The sequence below is a fragment of the Bactrocera oleae genome, chromosome 3 (genome assembly GCF_042242935.1).
Source record: "Bactrocera oleae isolate idBacOlea1 chromosome 3, idBacOlea1, whole genome shotgun sequence".
NCBI lineage: Eukaryota > Metazoa > Arthropoda > Insecta > Diptera > Tephritidae > Bactrocera > Bactrocera oleae.
In genome coordinates this window covers 54,063,520-54,086,152 of record NC_091537.1, presented here as the reverse complement: position 1 = coordinate 54,086,152, position 22,633 = coordinate 54,063,520, and the positions used below count along the sequence as shown (strand labels likewise).

Below are 22,633 nucleotides of genomic sequence, written 5' to 3'. Positions count from 1 at the left end.
AGTGAGGATAACACCGTACAAGTCGGACGCCGATGCTGCAGACCATCTATAAACCAACGTTCGTTACAAGAAACTGAGAAGAAGTACTAGATATCACACTTGTTTCGGAAGAACTACTTAACAGGAAACGAGAAAAACGTATCCCTATGATTCCGCCGTTTCAGCCCAAAAGTAGGAAGGGTCTCGACATCCTCGTAAATCGATTCACGGCAAGCATTTGAAGTGACTTGTCCAATAACGCAAAGTAGTTTAATTTAACTAAGCTTTCCCGAGACGAGTCTGCTTAGATCATACAAAAAGGAAGTTTAGAGATCAAAAAGAACTTCTAGGATATCTTTTTGTAATGATATCGAGAACACGGCGGAAGCGTCTCGACTTAGGAACATAATGGCACAATCGGTGAAGCTGTGAAAGCCATACTATAGAGTATACTCAAAACAGCGGAGCAGAAATATACTACACTCCTATAAACATAGTGTCAGAAAGCAACCTAAGCTGGGCAAATAATAGCTTCAAGGAAAATCCACAGAAAAAGAAGGAGCCTTCAATAATATCCAGCCTAGGGCCATATTGAGTGCGCTTAAGGATCTGGACATCTCTGAACCTTTCAGAAAATTAATTGAACAGATGCTTACGAGCAGGTCAAAAAAAGGCCACCTTGTGACACAAATTGTCTAAATCGAACCAAAACTATTCAAGCCCCTAAGTACTAAATATGTGGACCCCAGTGCCTATAGTTGACCTTCTACCGAAAATATCAGTCAATCCACAAAGAAATCTCAAACGAGTGTACCATTTGACTTTGCGAAAGTATAAAATGTTCGGTTACATCCGAACTTAGCCCTTCCTTACTTGTTATAAATTAAAAATGCTCAATGTTGGTACAATGTCATATAAAGAAAATCTAATTATAATCGCAGTAAAAATACCGAAATCATTTTATAATATAGATCTTAAATTTATTGCTTCGTTATCAAATGATAAGTATTTAGAAGTAGATAAAACCAACGAATATACATGACTATAATTTCTGTAAATAATCATTTTCTAACATATCAGGAAAACACCGATTTGAAAATTGTTAAAAAGAACAAACTTTACACATAGTATAATAATTGATAATAGAAAGTGATGATAGAAATTCGAATCTGACGGGAATTTTTTTGATTATTTTTAATAAGAATCTATAATGAACCTTTTGAAAACAAACAAGAATATACAAAAAAAAAATTTAATCCAAATAGTGTTTGAACTTATCAAATTTTCAATTAACATTTAACGATATTGTTACAAAGCATTTAAAAAATATTGAACATATAAAAGAACTGAAATTTAATAATATTATTATTTATAAAAATTATGAGCAAAATACAAGAAAAGAAAATTGGGGATGTAAAATTAAACGAAATATTAAAAAAGTGTAGAAATAAGTAAGAAGATCCGAGAGGGAGGTTGACTATTTATATTCACAGACCCATATATACAAACATATACATGGGGGTTCATAAATCCAAACACATTTAATTTGTTTATTTATTCTTTATTCAAAAAATCGATCTATTAATATTGTTTTACATTTAAATTTCACTTTGTAAAGTGGTTTAAACTGTGAATTATATTGGTAATAAAAAGCGCGTGTATGTTGATTTAAGTAAGTTCGTAAGCAGACTAAAAATCAGACGAGGTTGCTCATTTTGATTGATAGAGTCGCACTTTTTAGTAATATACACATTTTTGGTTTTTTAGTAATATCCGCCAGACCTTGTAGAATATACCGATCCATTTTTCATGTATTCCGACACTGTGATTGTTTTTCGCGGCCCTTCATGGTCCTCAACTTTTATAACCTCGTAGTATATTCTGAAGTATTCTGATATATAATATTATTTCTTCCTTTAACCATTGGCCAACTTGATTTTCAATAAAACACTGATATACATAGGGTACTCGTTTAGGTGTAGTGTACTGGTATATCATCTGTAAGTATAATCTTCATAGCGAATGGACTTTTTTCTTCTCTATTTAAATGATTTAAATACTTAAATCATATAACTTTTTTCTTTCTCATCTTCTATAGACAAGCAAATACTATAAATTCTGTCAACACGTCACTTTGGTTCTGTAAAGGTTTCGGATTAGTAGATCTCTTAACGAAGATTGCTTCACTTCCCTTACCAACATGACAATTTTTCCCAATACACTACTGTCTATTTTTGCAGAATAACAAAAGTATATTTCTATAACTACATGGAAATTTATATTGAGTTTAATATTGTTTATATTCATCTCGATGGTATATCGCAACTTCCTAAAGTAATAAGAGCACTATACTTCAATCTTGCCAAACGCCCTTTGTCGTTACTTAATTCAATATCCTGATCAAGCAACATTAAAGTATCATAACGTATAATGCAAAGATCACTTCCAGTATCAACTCATGCGCAAAAAACTGTTATTTTGAATGTACACATCCCTTATTACATTTACATATCTTTGAGCCTTTACTGCATTGCTCAATGAATCTTTGCATAAAAAAAAAACGATGCCCTATCTTATTACACTTGTAACAGCGATATTGCTTGCCTGGAAATGTGTGCTCCTTCACCACACTTGAAACATTTGTTATTTTTACCAGCACTTTTACTATTTACTTTGACATCTGAATATCAGATTGATTTTGAGGAATTCTAGAATGAAGTTATTGCGTCGACCGAATTTTTTATATATGTATATATATCTGATTTTTAGTACACTGATGTTTCGGGCTTGATATAAAAGAACTTTATTAATTTGCAATCTGAAATATGTTACCATTTACAAAATATTCAATAACACTTTCATCATCAATTCGTATATGTTTCCTAATTTCAATTAAACAGCATAAATACTCAAGAAACGATTTTGATACTTTTTTATGAGCATTCCTTAAACTATTGTGTATATCAGCTGAAGATAGGTTTGCATCAAAGTCTTCAATGAGTATAATTTTTAAAGACGACCAAACACGTATGTATACCACTTACGCTCCTAATGAACAATTTAGCTGCACTCCTTAAAAGTTTTTTTGCGTAAATAAACATTTGCAAATTAATTCATTCATCATCAAATTCTATTGCCAACTGATTAACGTCTATGGAGTCTGTACCAGTAAATGAAGAAATACTATGGGTCCCACTGTTCCCACGTCTTTATACTGACTAGCACTCGATTCTTCGTCGCTAAATTTACCATTATTTAAACCGAGACGTCAGATCAAACAAATCTGTAACTCTGATTTTCTTTCGCTTGTTGGCAGTCCCAATTCTTCCAATTCTATTTCTTTTAACCACGTCATAGTCATAGCTTTAATAGTTTGAGTTAGCACTAACGCACTTTCACCTAGGATAACCTCGTATAAATCACGGTATACAGTAAATCAGCTAAGAAAAACAATAAATGTAAATATACCTGTTTGACAAATTATTTGTTTGTATTGGTTGATTTTTCTTTCCTAATTGTCATTTGTGTTAACCCAAAGTAAACATTTACCAATTTTTTGCTGTGAAATTATATTAAAAAAAAAAAATTTAAACAAAATATACCAAATACTTTTTGTTATTTAAATTGGTGAGTTTTATTTTAAATCTTTTAATTATTCTATGACAAAAATTTACATTAAAAGCACATAAAAATAATGGTAGTGATTTTTTAAACTAGGTGCGTTCTATGGGTTAATGAGAGAAAACTACCTATACATACAAACCCATTCATGTATACACTGTCAACTAATCATACTGCTGCCAATGGCTGATTTACTGTATACTGTGATATAAGCAGAGAATGTAAAATATAGAGAAGGTCCAACTACAGACCAGCGTGTGAATTGTCAAAACCTAACAAAATACGACGATGAGCGTGTTTCCCCACAGCTAGCTCGGAAGGAGAAATCTTAACCGTGGCATGTGAACAGAGCTGAGCATTCAATGAATATTATGCTCAGAAGTTTGCATTGATATTATATGATCATTAAGCGAATTTTTATGAATGCATGCAAAACTGAAAAGACCAGAGGTAAGACCGTTTCAAAAAAAAAAACAAAAGTTCCCAAAATTGCCGTTCGGTAAAAGCAAAAAAAAAAAAAAGCCATCGCTACGTTAGTTGTTTTTCCCGCAGGCAAACCGCCTACGCATTCACAACAGGTAACGAGTGCGAATTACTGAAAGTGGTGCGAACAAAAGAAAAAGATAAATAAAAAAATTATAATAAAACAAAAGCAAGTGCACACTTTCCGTTTTTGGCTCTTCCTTTTATTCACTACTTTTTATATACATCTTTTATACACATATTATATACTATTCAAATACGTATATGTGCATATTCATTTTGAAGTTAAGGGATTGTGGGATTTGCGGTAGCGTCCCTATTTATACGAAAACATTAAGGTGCGACATTTTTATAATTGGAAATTTAATAAAACTTTACAATTCGGTCAGTTTTTTGGCAAATTTTCTCGGTTATCCAAAAAATATCAATTAAAAAAAAAAATTTCTCGCTTTCAAAAAAAAAAAAAAAATTTTAATAGTGCTATTGCTCATTTTGCATATCTTTGGTTTGGCTTTTCGTACAATTGGGAAACGATATTTTTTTTCTTTTTCGTCAATCGATTCCTAATATTTCAGATTTATTTCTGTGCCAACTTCTATTGTTTTTCGTGAATTTTAATTAAAAAAAGCCAAAATGAGCAAGCCAAAGCCAACTATCGCCAACCTCTCTTCAAGTAAGGAGTTGATCGACTTAAAATCCTTAAGCGTCAAAGGACGGTGGCGAAAAGTAGCATTTTGCGCATAAAAACGGGCCTTCTCGAGAAGACTATGTCTCTAGATCCAATCGAATTGGAATGTCGTCTCGACATATTAAATTCACATAGTGAAAAATTCATGAAATGCCAATCTAAGATTGAAGAAATTGGATTGAATTGAAAGTTGGAGAACATAATTGTTGAAACCAAGTCAATAATTAAAACAATTTTAGCAAAAAATAGAACGTCTATTGCCGAAACATCCTTTGTAACATCTCACAGCTCAAGGCTCCCAAAAATGAATCTGCCGAAATTCAAGGGAGAATATTCGGAATTTAAAAATTTCATGAGTTTGTTTGTACGTTTTGTTCATAATGATCCAAATATCCCAGATATTGAAAAATTTAACCATTTGGTTAATTGTCTATCTGGAGAAGCTTTGGGAACGGTAAAGGCATTTCAAATGTCGGATGAAAATTATCCGAAGGCATTGGCAAGTCTCAAAAAAGATTACGATAATAAATGTTTGATATTTTTCAATACAATTTAAAACTTTTTGAGCTGCCAACTATCCCAAAGCTATCAGCACCTTCATTGCGCGCGTTGATCGATGAAGTGTCAGCTGTTTATGTCTCATTGCTATCGTTGGGCGATGAGAAACATATAACAAATGCGATTATCATACATATAGTCATAACAAAGGTTGACTCTATTACTCGGTTCAAGTGGGAAGAACATCTGGATAACGACAAGCTCCCATTGTGGAAGGATTGTGAAGCTACTTTGAACAGACGGCAGAAGGAGCATCGTGTTTGAAGACGAGACCCATAGTCGCAGCCAGCGCAAGTCACATTAAGCAATCCCAAATGGACAGGACGAAGTCAGCTCTAGCTGCTGCAAATACAAAGCAGCCGGCTTGTCAGCAGTGCAAATCAAAGCACCATTATTTAACCGCCTGTCCCACTTTCAAAACTCTCTCTGTGATTCGAGTTTGCCAAATCGGTACCCTTATGCATAAATTGTTTGTGTAAGGGACATACGGTCTCCAAGTGCAGGGCGGATCGATGTTGCGTGTGCAATCGATCCCACCATACGTTACTGCACCAGTATCCCGTTTCACTTGCTGTTGCACCTCCTCCGCAACCAACAACAACTACACATGCCATGCATACAACAAGCGTATCAGATCGTGTAATGTTGGCAACAGCAGTTATTCTTGTGAGAACCAGCTGTGGAGAATACCTGCCCGCTAGAGCATTGTTGGATTCAGGATCACAAGTCAACTTTATGACGGAGGATTTGGCCCAAAAATTGCGGATTAGACGACAAAAGAGGACGTTAAATATTATAGGAATTGGAAATTCCAACACGAAAGTCGGGGCAAAATTAAACGCATTTGTTAAGTCCCGGGTAAATAGTTTCGAATTTTCGGCGGAATTCTGGATTATGCGATGTATTTCGGCAAATCATCCAGACCATAACATCAATGTTAATGGCTGGAAAATTCCACACAATATTAAATTGGCGGATCCAGAATTCCAAAAATCCCAAAAGATTGATATGTTATTGGGTGCAGAAGCCTTTTTCGATCTGCTAACTGTTGGCTAAATTAAAAGTGGTCCTAATCAACCAACGCTACAGAAAACTCTTTTGGGATGGATTGTGTCTGGCAAATACGTCAGTAGTGTAAGTCCTCTTCCGGAAGCAAATAGCACATTATGCCAAGCTGAAGAAGACTTAACGTCAATAAATTCAGTAGTCCAAAAGTTTTGGGCTCTGGAGAAACTTCCTTCAGAAACAAATGGCAGCAAATTCACACCATAACAAAAAGACTGTGAAAAGTTTTTCGTTAATACAACTCAAGTATTACCTTCTGGAAGGCTTCAAGTCAGAATGCCCGTAAGTTATTCGATCACTCCTATGCAGTTCGGCGGTTTCATGCGCTGGAGAGAAGAACATTGAAAGATCCAGAACTTCGTAAAATGTATCTGGACTTCATGAATGAGTATAAAGCATTGGGTTACATGAACATACAAATGCTTAGCGATGCTAATATAACTAAGTATCCACTCGGTTCATTGGCCATAAAAAGAGACTTTTATGTTGATGATTTATTAACAAGATCTGAAAATTTTGAGTCTCTAGATCTTATAAGAAGTGAGGTAATTAAAATAATAAACTCGGCCGGATTCACCTAAACGAAGTGGTTTTCGAACCACCCTAATTTTTTCGACAGTGACTGCACTGAAAAGTCATTAAGCTTCAATGACAAAAACTCAACTAAAACACTAGGAATCCATTGGTTGCCGAAGACTTGTTTCGATTTGTTTTAGATGCCAATTTTAATGATCTGCGAGCCACTAAACGAAACATATTGTCAGTCTCTTCTAGCCTTTCCTCTTGGATTATTAGCCCCACTAGTCACCAAAGTAAACATCTTATTGCAAGAGATTTGGATCCAAAAACTAGATTGGGATGAGAAAATTTCAAAGCCAACTTACTGCAGCTTTCATCTATTAGCATTCCTCAGTACGTAAACCTAGAGTCGAGTGCTATCTGCCAAATACATGGCTTCTCCGATGCTTCAATAAGAGCGTACGGATGCTGCATATACATACGAAGCCAATCTGCTAGTGGTGTCTAATGTATACTGCTTACTGCAAAGTCTAGAGTGGCTGAAGACCAAGTCTCTTCCGCGTCTCGAACTCTCAGCAGCACATCTTCTTGCCAAATTATGGTCACGAGTAGCGCCTATGTTGAGTCGACGATTCGAGAAAATTACATTTTGGACAGACTCTCAAATCGTGTTGCATTGGGTAAAACACATCCATCTACATTACAAACCTTTGTCGCAAATAGAGTGTCCGAAATCCAAGAATTGACTGACAAAGTACATTGGCGACATGTGCCAACAAAACAAAATCCTGCGGATCAAGTGTCTCGGGGTTGCAACGTGGACGAATTGAATAATTCGATATGGTTTGGCGGTCCACAGTTCCTCGTAGAAGAAGCCGCTTTGTGACCAATTAACACTCACTTCCAGCTCTCTCCAGAAGACGAAGCATTAGAGAAGAAGAAAAATACTTTCACACTAGCTGCAAATGTGAAAGACAATGCTTTAATGGACCTTATCGAAAAAATATCTTCTCCTCAAAAATTGCTTCGTTTGGTCGCATATTTATTACGGTGGATTAGACGACCAAAATTGCCTACTGTGGGAAGGGATCTGACATCAGATGAATTACACTTGAGTTTTTTGAAAATTGTTCAGGTGGTCCAACATTCAGAATTTGCGAATGAAATCCAAAAACTGACTAAAGGCACCACGCTACCCGCAAACTTGCCAAAACTCAATCCGTTTTTGCATGAGTACTAGGATGTGTCGCTTTCATTCAAATTAATCCGAGTAGGAGGTCGCCTATTAAATGCACCCCTCCCATACGATGCGTAATTCCCCTTTTTACTCAATAAAAATTTGCATTTCGTTAACACTTATTTACGGTTCCTGCACTTTCGAAATCACCACGCTGGGGCAAAAGCATTGGTTGCGAATTCTTAGAGAACGCATATGGTTGATTAATGCAAGAGAAGCATGCAGTAGAACCATAAGAAACTGTACACACTGTTTTCATTACAAGCCGAAGTTGCAAACCCAAATAATGGGAAATTTGCCAGTCGAAAGACTTCGAGCGCTACGACCCTTTCTCATATGTGGCGTAGATTTTCGTGGTCCAATATATACTACATTAAAAATACGCGGTCGATATACAGCGACAACGCAAAAAAAATCCCGAAGCTGGACGAGGTAAGCTATAATTTGGAAACAGCAAAAATAATATTATAGGACCGTGGAACCGTGTTTCGACTTATGAATCTGCAACAAACATTATTCAAAAGCCATTTAATAGTCAAAAAAACTATGGCTTACTTGGTGTTAGAAAGTTCCAATGGAATTGGGGGATCACGAAGGCTTATTCTTATGCTCATTACATCAGTTTTGGCCTCAACATTTTTGTAATCGTAATATAAATCAAAAATAATTAATTAAATTAGGTAATAAATCAATTTTGATTTCACTCACCGTTCGTACAAAGAAAAAAAGCGAAGTGAAGTGGCGGGTGCTCGAATAGAGAGATGTGGTCGTAACCGAATCGAATGCTAAAAAGCCAGTGGGATCCTTCTTCTAGTCCCTTATACCTATATTGACGTCTTCATGGTGGTGTGATCGTGGTTAAGTTGTATTTGTGTGCGTGTTGGTGCATGGTGTAGTGATGTGGAATGTATGGTAAGTAGGTGTGGTGATGTGGATGTGAATTGGTGTGGTGTGACAGTGTCTTATGGGATGTAGAGCAGGTTCGCCTCCACGCGGTGCATAATGGGTAACGCTAAATGACCTGCGGCCTTCACGGCCTTTATAACTCCTACGGATTTGACCTTTGCTCGACACGGACTTAGCTTAACTATTAGATGGATCGGTTTGAACCCTGGGCTGGTGGTGGTGGTATTCTGTCACCTGAGTATGTAGGGGTAACACCCTGCAGAAATGGCTGATGGGCTAATACCAAGGCCGCCTCCGTCCCGTTAAAACCATGGCAGGCCTCAGAGTGTGTTCCCCTCCTGTCATCATTAAGTTGGTGTGGTAGGTGTTTGTTGAGATGACTCCTTCTTTGCGTTGGTCGGCTCTGAACGCACTGCCTCATAAGGGCGTGCGTCAACCCTCGCCTTGGCCTCGTAACCGAGACAACCTTGGGACCATTTAAAGGCGACTACCTTTCCAGGAGACGGATAGCGGCTCTGAGTGGGGACCCAATTACAATGAACACAAAACAACAACAAAACTTAAACAAGGACGAGGGAGGAAGCGGGTCGAAATCGACCTCTTCAAAAGTGGACAGTTCCCCGGGGGGGGCATCCTCACCGATGGGGACGAAACCGTCTCCGCCGAAGGGTGAGAAGAATAATTCCGGAGGTGACCGGCTTACCATCGCTAGGGGCGGTAACGTGGGTGGAGTGGGCAGGAATCTGCCGACGGACACCTTAGGCAGGGCAGAAGTGCGCGGCGGAATCGCTAGCACTAGCAGAGGAACCTCTGTTAAGTATATGGGGGGCGCGGGGTCCTCAGTGAAAGCTAAGGGCTCCGGGGGGAAACGCCAGACTACAGCTAAAAAGCTGAAGTAGGACCGTCGGCTGGCTACTAAGATTTTGGAGCGCTACGGTGGCAAGCAGGCTGACCAGAAAACTGATCAGCATGCTAGCACACTTGAGTGGGCCAAAAGGGTGCTAAGCGACGTCAATGTCGGGAAAAGGGGGTCGAGCGTAGCCCCCGCGTCGATGAAGCGACAGAGGTCGCAGGAGGGGGAATCCTCCCTCGGTAAGAAGCCTCGAGTCGGAGCGGCACCGATGTTTAGCGAAATCGCTAAACTCGCCAGCTCAATTGAGCTCGGGGTATACGACAGCAGCAGGGGAGATGGAGCCATCTCCCATGAAGAGTGCAAGCGGGTAGCGGCTGCTATCTCCGCAGTGTTCATGAAGGTGGTCAGGGGAAGCCCTGGACCACCCCCTAGATGTGAAAGTGCCGGGTGGAATCTCGGCTTACAAAAACTTGTAAGGTGTGCCGACGAACGGTCGGCATTCCTTTATAAGGAAGCGGTAGCCAGGGTGGGGGAAGTATGGAAGGGAGCAAGGCTCGAGGCGGTGGCCAAATCGGATCTTCCGATGCGACCTCGTGCTCGTGTCTGGCTTCCGGCCGAACCCTCCACCCCGACCGAAATTGAAGAGATATTGCGGTACTGCAATCCATCTCTTCCCACCCAGGACTGGAAGGTGGTCAGGCTGGAGAGGACCAAGCAACCATATCGGCGAGTGCTGATACTCCTAAATAAGGAGTCCCTCGCTCCTCTCAGCAGTGCAAAGGGGGCCATAAGCTATGGCTTCGAGAGGGTCGTCCTCAGGATTCTCCCAAATGAAGCCAGAGCTGATGGCCTGTCGCCACCAGCTGAGGTGGAAGAGAGTGGGAGAGCGACCCACTCTAAAATGGATATCGACCCCATCCTCTCGTATACGGTGAGCACGGCGGGCGGATCGTCAGTCGATGATGGATCCGTTTTCAGTCTCGACCGTCTGTTTGAGGCTGCTGGGGTCGATAGTACGGATGAAGGTGCGGAACTCGCAGTGCTGGAGAGGAGTTTGGAGGATGAGGATCCTCCATATTAACCTCCAGCACTCGAAGGCGGCCTCCGCCGATCTAGTGCTTCGTCTAGGACGGGATGAAGCCGACGTTGTCCTTATCCAGGAACCGTGGCTGAGCAGCAACGGTATCTCTGGTCTAAGGACAAAGAGCCACAAACTCCTGGCCGCAAACAGTACAGGTAGAACCAGAGCCTGCTTGGTGATCAGAAACGAACTTAACGTTTTTCTTTTACATAATTTCAGCAACGAGGACGTCGTCGCTGCTAGACTGGAGGACAGCGCTGGAGAACTCTGGCTGTTCTCAGCCTACATGCCGCACGACGACGAGGTGGAGCCACCCCCGAACCTGCTGAGAAGAGCCCTGGCAGAGGCCAGGCGCAAAGGAGCCGGTGTCTTAATAGCCTCGGATGCAAATTCAAGGCACACCGTCTGGGGGAGCTCGGACATTAACACAAGAGGTGAGTCACTCTTTGATTTTATTTGTAGAGTAGATCTTTCTATTTGTAATAGGGGGAACAGCCCTACTTTTGTTACTGCTAGCAGGGCGGAAGTCCTTGACATTACGCTAGCCTCTAGGGAAATCGCTCCCTTAATTTCGGAATGGAGGGTTCTAGACGACCATTCATTCCCGGATCATAGATATATTTCTCTCAGCTTGAAAGCCTCATGCCCGGAACTCAAAATCTATAGAAATTTTAGGAATACCAACTGGGTCCGGTACTGCAGGAAGCTTCGATCAGCTCTGCCACCCGCACCCGACAGGGATTCGATCCTATCGGCGGATGCGGTTGACGAGCTCGTCGAGATTTTCAGCTCTGTTAGTAGAACTACTCTTGACAGCTCCTGTCCTCTGAGAACTCAGAAAATCAAAGGGAAACCCCCTTGGTGGACATCGGAGCTAACGGAGATCAGATCTTCGAGCAGAAGATTGTTCAACAAAGCCCGTAGAAGCGGCTCTGGCGACGACTGGGCGTTGTACAAGGCCGGACTGGCCATCTACAAGTCCGAGTTGAAGAAAGCCAAGAGAGTTTCTTGGAGAGCCTTCTGCGGTAGGGTAGAGGGCTGTCATGAGTCCTAACAATTTAGGCGCATTCTTGCAAAAAACCCTACTCCAATGGGGTATCTAAAAAATGCAGATAGTAGTTGGACAACGAGTAGCGAGGAGTCGTTGAAACTACTCCTGGATGCTCATTTTCCACTAAGTCACTCTGCTGAAGAAGTATCACTGGGGGAGCTGCAGGAGGGCTGTACAGCCTTCTTGGACCTTCTGGACGATCGTCGCCTTACTTGGGCGCTGAAATCCTTCAAGCCCTTTAAGTCCCCGGGGCCCGATGGCATTATTCCTGCGCAATTGCAGCGCATGATCAAGATGTCATTGAGCTGGCTGGCCCCTATCTACGCGAACTGCGTCAGATTAGGCCATGTCCCAAAGGTCTGGAGACAGGTTAAGGTTGCTTTCATTCCGAAGGCCGGCAAAAGCTCTCACGTCTGTGCGAAAGATTTCAGACCCATCAGCCTATCCTCGTTTTTGTTTAAAACACTGGAGAGGCTTATGGATCTGTACATTAGGAGCAGAATACCGAGGGGTAATCTGTTACGGGCGCAGCATGCATATATCAAAGGCAAGTCAGTCGACACTGCTTTGCATGATGTAGTGTCATGGCTGGAGATAGCTCTCAAGCACAAGGAATTTGCTGTGGGCACCTTCCTCGACATCGAGGGGGCCTTCAACAATGTGCGACCAGAGGCAGTGGTTAAAGCCCTCGAAAAGTTTGAGGTGAAATCTAACCTCAAGCACCTTATTTTTAGTCTTCTTTGCGACAGAACTGTCGCAGCGGAGTGGGGTGGTGCCAAGGCCACCAGAAAAGTGAATAGGGGAACTCCGCAGGGGGGAGTACTCTCCCCACTGCTCTGGATAATGGTGGTTAACGACCTACTTATAGAACTCGAGACGCAAGGCTGTCGGGTGACAGCATACGCTGACGATGTGGTTCTTATGGTTAAGGGAAAGTTCCTGAATACCGTTTACGAGCTCACCCAAGGGCACCTGAACGTGGTATCTAGGTGGGCGAATAGAAGCGGCTTAGCCGTCAACCCAAGTAAAACCGAATTGGTTTTATTTACCAGGAGGTATAAGATACCAAATGTGCCTCTCCCTTTCTTCGGGGGTTCACTTCTTCAGCCTGCTGAGAAAGTGAAATACCTAGGGCTCATTCTCGATAGCAAACTTTCCTGGAGACCAAATATAGAGGAGAGAGTTAAGAAGGCTTCAGTCGCCTTATACTGCTGCAAAGGGGCTATTGGGAAAAGCTGGGGACTCTCACTTAAGGTGGTGTTCTGGCTCTACGAAACCGTAGTTAAGCCAATAATCTTCTATGGTGTGTTCGTCTGGTGGAGGGCGCTCGAGAGGACCACACTGGCTAAAAAGCTTGAAAGGGTCCAAAGAGCGGCGCTCATCGGAATCTCCGGTGCACTGCGGACCACACCGACACTAGCTCTTAATGCTATTTTAAACATAGCACCTGTGGACATTGCCGGTAGGTGCATTGCCGCGAAGTGTGCTCAAAGGCTCAGGGAAGCTGGGCTTTTGAAGAGGTCCGAACAAGGGCACTCCGAAATTCTTTCCTCCTTCAGCGGCATCCCGGAAAATATAGATCACTGCGTCACTGTAGCCACTCGAGGCGGATCCTTCTCCGCTCATATCCCAACGAGGGAGATGTGGGTGGGAAGAAGCCGTTGGAGAAGAGGCGCGGTGAGCTTTTTCACGGATGGATCGAGGCTAGGAGGGAAGGTTGGAGGGGGGGGTTTTCTGTAAGGAGCTCTCCGTCAGTCTTAGCTTCAGGCTACCGGATCACTGTAGTGTTTTTCAGGCGGAAGTGGCTGCTATTAAGGCGGCGGTAGAGGTACTGCTGCGTAGTGCAGCCTCGTTTGTAGAAGTGAGCATTCACTCTGATAATAGGGCAGCAATACTAGCTTTGAGCGCGCGTACCGTGCAATCAAAGCTAGTCAAGGAGTGTCTGTCCTCTTTAGAGGTAGCGTTTGGCTATGTCAACATCAGGCTCGTTTGAGTGCCTGGTCACAGCGGAATCGCTGGAAACTGCAAAGCCGATGAGCTAGCCAGGGAGGGCACCTTTGCCCCGCTCACATCGGAATGGGATCGGGTTGGATCTCCGTTAGCGTCCTGCGCTCTAACTTTGGATCAATGGACCTTGCGTGCACTCAGCAGACGTTGGTCGACGACTAGGTCCTGTGCGACCGCGAGATCCTTCTAGCCAAGAGTGGATCGCAGGAGGTCGGGGTCGGGGTCGGTCCCTGAGCAAAGTGCATCTAGCCGCTATTGTAGGAGTTCTCACTGGACACTGTCCAATGGGCACTCATGCGGTACGGCTTGGTAAACTACCCGATGCCAGTTGCCAAAGTTGTATGGAGGAGGGCGAGGTGGAATCATCCCAGCACTTTCTCCTCCAATGTCCGGCATTCGCTAGGCTGCGATTGAAATATCTCGGCAATCACACGTTTGGCGGTCCTGAATACCTATCCGTAATGGATATTGGCCGTCTTAACAAGTTTGTAGTCAGCACAAGACGTCTTGTCGACTTGTAAGGGTCTTTTGATCCGGACTATAGGAGTCGTAGGTATCACAACGGACTGGCGTCTTAAGCTGTCCATCAGCTGGGATCCCTTCTGGGATCGACCTCCTAACCTAACCTAACCTAACAGTGTCTTATGGTGAGGGGGGATTGAGTGGTCATTTAGCCATCCCGGCCCCCCTAGGCAAATGATTAGCCTAGTAGTCACTGCAGCTGTTGTAGCGTTGCCACAACGTTGCTCAGACCCGTGGAACGACGTGGTTACGGTCTAGGCTATTACATTCCGCGGGTGTACCGCACGAGTTGAGGGTTGAGGTCCTGTTGCGCGGCTTCGAAGGGTAGGTGGCCGACCGATGTCGCGCCTCGAGGACGATGAAGTAGCGTGTGATGTGGTCTGCTGCAAATTTGGCACAGACCCGTGGACTCACACTCTTGAGTCCCATGCGTGTGCGATAGGCGGTTTAGACAGTGCCGTGTGCCTGGGCAACTTGCTGTCATTGCAACGGTCGCATACTTCTAAAAAACCCCACAATGTTGCAGGCGGTGTGGGCGCCGACATATGGGACATCCTATACGATGTGCCTCTGAAGGCAGTGATGGTAGCGTCGGTGAAGGTCGCGTGCTACCACGAGGAACTAATATAAAGGATATGAATGATCGTGCCACGCTATGTGGTATGAATGTTTCATCGTATTGATCGACCATTTTTTATTAGTTATTTGTTATTTTTAAGGGTTATTAACGAGTTTTTCGGTTTTTTGCTTCTTGATTTGATTATTTTATTGTATTGCGGTAGTATCGGCTGATTGTTTGCGATTTGCTGTGTCGCTATTACCGGCGGTTGGGAGAAAGCATAGTTTCACGATTGCGTTTTCGGGATTATGATCGGTTTATCGTTTATCATTTGCTTTTTCCTTTATATCTGCGGTTGGTAGAAAGCACATTCATGAGCGGTCTGGTTAGCATTCCGCTTTGTGTACGAAGATCAATCACTCGTATGTGACCGTCGGAGCCGTAATGTAGCTTTTCTATGCGCCCAAGCCGCCATTCGGTAGGAGGTAGACAATCATCATGGATGATGACACAATCTCCAAGTTTTGGTGCTTGTTCATGAGTCTTCCAACGGTATAGTTTATGTAGATCCTTTATGTATTCTTCTTTCCATCGGCGGCTGAAATCGTGATGGAGAATTTTAATTCTTTCCCAGCGGTTTAATAAGGATAGCGACTCCACGCCTGGCTCAGGTATGGCCAGAATGGGTGTTCCTTTGAGAAAGTGCCCTGGAGTTAAGGCTGTGAAATCGGAGGGATCTTGCAAAAGGATTGTAAGAGGCCGTGAATTGAGAACGGCTTCAATTCGAATTAATAATGTCGGGAATTCTTCGTAATTTAATTTGTAATTTCCAGCTACTTTTTGAAGTGGGATTTGAAGCTTTTTATAGCTGATTCCCATAAACCACCTATATGAGGAGCGCTTGGGGGGATGAATTGCCAATTAATGCCTTGGGGCGCGTACTTTTGTACAATCTCAGGCGAGATTTGTTTGATAAATTGCACAAATTGCTTTTCGGTGGCTCTTTGAGCGCCGATAAATGTTTTACCATTATCGCTCATTATCTTCAATGGAAAGCCGCGTCGACCGACGAAGCGGGCAAATGATGAAGGAAAGCCTCCTTCGTAAGACTAGTACAAAGCTCAAGGTGCACCGCTTTTGTCGTAAAACAGACAAAAACAGCCACATAGCCTTTCATCAGAGTGGGAGACCTTATCATGGACGCCTTTATTTGAAAAGGCCCAGCAAAATCGACCCCTGTGATGGAGAAAGGCAGAGCAAAGTTGCAGCGTTCCGGAGGAAGTGCTGCCATAATCTGTGTTCGCATCGCGATGATCGGCATGAAGCATTAATATGTGGATATAATTGATGAGTAATGTGGCGAGTCGAGACTTCTCTGGTACAATTATGGGATTCGTTATATAATAGGCTTGAATTGGCAAGCCGACCATTCACACGAAGAAGACCTTTCGTGTCGAGGAACGCTCTATGAACTTGAGCATATAAGCGATTACTCTGAGGGCTCGGAGTAACGATGAAAATCGTTCGAGGATGTCGGTATCATCCACTGTTGTGTGAAAAGAGTCGATTTTTCGACTTTCTGGGGCAATTATATTGCGCATGGGTGATTGTGACCAAGAATCGGGAGATTCTGTTAACCAATGGGGGGCCATTCCACCAGAGGGTGGTGGTGGCAAGATGCAGGGGTTTGCATCCTCTTGTACGTAGATCAGCAGGATTGTCAGCAAAAGTTACGAGTCGCACAGTGGCTGATCCTACTAGGTCAAGTATTCAAGACGTTCGATTGAAAATATACGTCTTCCATGCAAATGATGGTTTTTCTAACCATGCTAATACAATTTCGCAATCGAACTACATATAATTTGTATTTTTATATGTTTAAATGCATTCGCACCATGGATTCTAGTTTGGCTAGTAGTAGCGCGCCACATAGTTCAAGTCGTGGTAGACTTATTGTTTTTAAAGGAGCCACTTTTGCTTTTGCAACTAGTAAGTGACTTGTGGTCGCAGTGTCGCTTTATGTGCGAACATATATAGTTGCGCAATATGCCTTTTCAGAAGTGTCACAGAAGCCGTATAGTTCGACTTTGTGCTCTGGGGCATAATTTACCCATCGCGGGATTTGTATCTGTGTGATATCATTTAGATTGCTCGCAAACTGGAACCACTTTTCTAAACGAAGTGGTTTTACTTGTTCGTCCTAGTCGGTTCCATCTAACCATAATTCTTGTATTAGGATTTTGGCTTGTATCATAATTGGCGAAGGCCATCCTGCGGGATCGAAAAGTTTTGCCACAGAGGATAAAATATGGCGTTTTGTAGTAGCGGATAATGCTGATATTAACTCTGTAGTGTATAAAAACTGGTCAGATATCGCATTCCATTGGATCCCCAGAGTTTTTGTTGTACTTTCCTTTTCGAATTTAAGGAATTTAGTGTCCAACAGATTTTCTTTAGGTATGTCCTTTAAGATGTTAGGTTGAGGGGCTTTTACCACTTGTGGTCCCGTAAATAGGATATCATTTAGCGAATTCCCCATGATGGTGGATCTTGATGCATTAAAGACAACTCTTACTTTAGTTGTTTTCTTTGTCTGGTTTTACCACTGCATGATGCGGCAAGTAAAATTAATAGTATTTGCCGTTGATGATTTTTTCCCATGGACTTACTTCCTCCATGTGGTCTAAATGGAGATATTCTTCCAACACACTATCATATACTGGTTTGAGTTCGCATTTTTTAAGTAGGTTTTTTTTCATACTTTGAAACTGCTGTATTGCAGAGGTGCGAGAGTGACCTAAGGCGATTGTGTTGGGAAATTGTTGTTTTAGTGGTAGTTGTACGACGTACAGACCATTATCTGATCTAGTAGTTGTGGCTTTGTAAAAGTCTTCACAATACTGATCTTCTGGGGTTGTAATTGATATAGGGGGGAGTTCTTCTAACTCCCAAAATTTCTTTAATTGTGAATTGAGGTATTCGTTTGAGATTTCCTCAACCTGAGTGGGCATGGCTGTAACTGGTTCCGTAACTAGTCCACTTAGGATCCAAACGAAAATACTATTTTGTGCCAATAGTGTATTTGAAATTTTCTCAATACCTTCGAGTATTATCTGTGGTATGAGATCACTGCCTAATAGAAGGTCTATTTGAGCGGGAGTGTTGCAGTTGGGATCTACTAGCTTTAGGTGTGAAACCTTTTGCCAATGCTTGCTATTTATGTAATAGCTTGGAGGCATATTTGTAAGTTGCGGTAAGACAATAGCTTCTGCTTTAATGCGCTTATCCGCTTTGAGGGAAGTTAGGGTAATGGGACAGATTTTGTTTGAGTTTTGGACTACTCTTCCGCCCAGTCCCGTGATTTCAAAGTTGGCTTGTTTTGTTGGCAGTTGTAACCTATTTTGTGCCCTAGACGCTATGAAAGATCGTTGTGATTCTTGGTCTATTAAGGCCCTAAGTTTAAACAGCTCTCCTCGGTGTTCGATGGAGACGACTGCTGTGGGTAGTAGTACCCTACTTTGGTTTTCGCTGTGTAGCGTTTGAGTTTTTAGTGCCCCTGAGCAGCATGGTGCTTCTTGGCAATTTTCGAGATTTCGCACTTCGGGGTTTGCTGTTGTAACTAAACCCGTGGCTCTTTTCATATTTGCGCTGTTTGGGGGTGAACTGGAAAAAATATTTATATGAAGCATAGAATGATGTCGTTTATGACAATAAACGCAATTGAATTTGCTTTCACACTCTTTTAGAGTATGCGAACGTGACAAGCAGTTTGTGCAAAGTTTTTTTGTTCTCACAAAATTGGTCCTATCGACAATATTTAATTTTTTGAATTTATCGCAAGATTTAAGTTTATGTCCTAATGTACACAGTTCTGGTTTAGGGTCTATTGAAGCTTCTATTGAGGTCGTTTTGAACGTTGTACGTGCTTGTATATAACGAAACTCTTTTAAGTAAATAGAGATTTTTGTTTTTTCTTTTTTTTCGACAAAATTAAGTTTAGCTTTCGTATTTTAGTTAATAAGAGTTTTTAATTCGAATTAAGTTTCTTAAATACGGGGATTTAGTTTTTTACAATTACTGGTCGTATTTATTTTTGAATTTATTAACAATCGAACTTGTATTTATTTATCGTTTTTATGTCCTTATGTAGGGTTATGTAGGTACACCCTAATGCGTGGACTTGTAGATATGTATTTATGTATGTACTTGAGCAATTGAGAGCTCGTTGAAGATCAATGCACTTTGTACCTAGGTATACGCGAATTATTGTGCTGAAATGTTTGCCAATGAAAAAGGGGTATTGCGGGATATTTGCCAAAAAGGACTTCGAAGCATTTTTAGTTGAGAAATTTTTATATTATTCTTTTTAGCTTTATTTTAGCAAAAAAAAAAATTTTTTTATTATGGAATTATTTATTTTTTTGTTGCTATTTAACCGCACCGTTTAATTAGTTTTAAAATAATCGATATTTAAATAATTAAATGAAATAAAAATATGTATTTGTACCTACTGTATATGGGGTGTGTGTGTGTGTTTTGTTACGCAGCCCTGCTTATTGCTTTATTAAGCCTAAGTGGTACTGCCGGAAATTCTTTGCAAGTAAATACTTGAATTTTTATTTTTTATTTTGTGGTTGTTGTGTGTATATATATATACAAATGTAAGCACATAAGTTTAGGCAATCAATAATTTGTTAATATAATATATATATATATATATATATACATACAAGTATATGTGTAAATATAAGTATTATATATATGTATATAACTATATTCATCCGGTTTTTGGTTTTTTATGTATCGGTTTTTTAAAACTTTCCGTTAACGTTAGGAAAAATTATAAGTATATAGTACTTAAATTTTTAGTTCCGTTTTTTTTGTTATGTATTTTCCGTTAACGTTTCCTGTACCCGTGGTTTCAAACTGTTAAAACGGATTTTCCTAGTTTTAATGGTATACAGGATTCACAAACATACATATATAATTAATAAGAAAAATGAAAACGATACACTCACTTTGTCTGGCCTCAAGGGGGTTTTGGGGAGAATGTACGAGGTTTTATTTTTGAGGGTTTTTTGGGTTTCCCTTCTTTCCCAACTTCCTTCACGCCAGCTATCCTGATGCCTGTTGTGCAGCTCTCTTCCTGTGTGTTTTTTGTTGCTGGCTGTTATATATTTTGTTTTTAGTCTCGCGCCCGTTTTTGATTAATATTTTTTTGTGTATTTTTGGGTTTCGCGCCGCCTTTAGATTTTTTTGTTTTTTGGTTTCGCGCCCTTTGTTTTTGTGCTGAAGTAATTTTTGATTTTATATGTTTTTTTTATATAGAACATATATATGTATTTATTTCTTTATACTATTACACTGCACTTTTTTCCCACTAACTGTAACTGCATCGTTTTGGGTTTTTTTTTTTGTACACTTTGTCACTGCACTTGTTTTTTTTTTGAAAAAATGCACCGGTTCTTGTTTTCACTGTTTGTTCTTTTTTTTTAATTTTATTTTATTTGTACCCCATAGTGCCATCCACTAGGGCTCGAAGGACCATAATTAAATTAGGTAATAAAGCAATTTTGATTTCATTCACCGTTCGTACAAAGAAAGAAAGCGAAGTGAAGTGGCGGGTGCTCGAATAGAGAGATGTGGTCGTAACCGAATCGAATGCTAAAAAGCCAGCGGTATCCTTCTTCTAGTCCCTTATATATTGATGTCCTCATGGTGGTGTGATCGTGGTTAAGTTGTATTTGTGTGCGTGTTGGTGCATGGTGTAGTGATGTGGAATGTATGGTAAGTAGGTGTGGTAACGTGGATGTGAATTGGTGTGGTGTGTGTGTGTGTTAGCCACTAATGTTCATTTTATTAATTTTTCTCCTGTTCACAAGCAATATCTGAATTTAATTGTTTTGATTTTACGTTTAAAAATTTTCAGTTTTTTAATTAGCTGTCAAATCTTCATTTTTTAGGTTGGCAACACCAATGAAACTTCGACTGAAAATAGCTGAAGCTCGAAATACCAAACAAGAGTAAGGTGAATCTGAAGCTGAATTGCTTCAACCGTAATTGGGGTAAAATACACAAGTGACAGCTATGATTTTACATTTTTGATAAGCACTGTTTAGTGCTTTATTTGGCACATTGCTCAAATAGCTCAAATGCTCAGTTGAGCAATAATTCGTAACATTATACTTACAGAAATGGAAAACATTCAAATTAAGAATCCTTATGTTTAGTAGACTTCGATTCATTTAAACGTTTGTCGTGAAATTACAATAATCCTATGTTATAGCAAGTTTGATGGATCTAAAAAACTAATTATCAACGTATAAGAATGCAGCTCTAAGGGACAATTATAATCAATAGTTTAATCATATTAATACATCAATGTAATTTGAAACTTCTTAAAAATAATTTTTCAATAAAAAAATATTTAACGAAGTACATATTCTTAGAAAGGTAGGTATTCATAAAGTATTTAAAAACAATATTTTTGAAACAAATTTTGGAGAATTATGCAATTAGAAACATTCCCAAATCCCACCAGAATAATAAAAATTTTATATAATCATTATTTTTGAGCAAAAATAATATATAAATACAAATCATAAATATCTCAAAATAAAACTCATTTCTATATCACAGATTTCCTATGAAGGCATTTGCTAACTTCGTTCCATGTCCTTTTAGAACAAATCTCAAGGATCAAACCTATGTTATGGCATTGCCACGAAGATGTCCTGGTTTGCATGACTCTTGCTAATTATTGGATCCAAAACATGAGAGTTATTGGAAAAATAATATCTGTCGGTAAATATGGGTGTAGCTGCAACGAGTTCATCGAAATAATAATTTCGTTTTTTTTTGGTGGGTGTTATTCACAAAAGAGAAAAGGAAGATACTTTTGTTCCAAAGGGCATGCAACGAAGTTATAGCAAAGACGGACATATAGTACCTGTTGCAGTATGCAAAAGAAACCATATGTGTGTCAACCGTAATTTCAATTTTTGTTCCAACGCAAATGGTGTTCTGTATTACAATAGTGTTCAAGAAACCATTGAAATTATGTAGTGTTCTGTAATGTACTACAATGGATTGCACTGAACACACCCAAAGTTTAAAGATCTTCTGTTAGCTTCTTGCGAACCATCTGTCAAATACATTGCCATTGAGGTTGGCAATGTTCTTAGGTGGGGACTTGCTGTTGTGAAAATATTTTTTCTTTCGGGTAGGTATGTTGTAGCTGATATATCGCATGTCTGAGCTATAAAACCGTTTCTTATTTGTTGTTTGTTATTTTGCAACCTATTTGTTATTGTGTGAAATACTAGAATTGAACAATAAGTAAAATATTGAATTATAGCTATTTCTGCACTATATAATATTGTGACGAACATAGATGATAGACCAAAATCGAATGAACGATAAACTGCCAGAAGCAACTAGTTAGCGAATTCGTAGTTGCCAGAATGTTCTAGAAGCAATGTTTTGTTACAGATTTACTATATAA

General features: G+C 40.5%; 1 long non-coding RNA gene and 1 pseudogene across 1 annotated transcript; both read left to right on the top strand.

The window, feature by feature from the left end:
• The first annotated feature begins 1,215 nt into the window (after window positions 1-1,215).
• Window positions 1,216-21,403, top strand: LOC118683098 (uncharacterized). The gene is made up of 3 exons (XR_004978929.2): window positions 1,216-1,430; window positions 20,650-20,916; window positions 21,093-21,403. It is a non-coding gene; the product is annotated as an uncharacterized lncRNA (long non-coding RNA).
• On the top strand, window positions 9,245-10,990 carry LOC138856426 (uncharacterized; annotated as a pseudogene).
• Window positions 21,404-22,633: the final 1,230 nt, after the last annotated feature.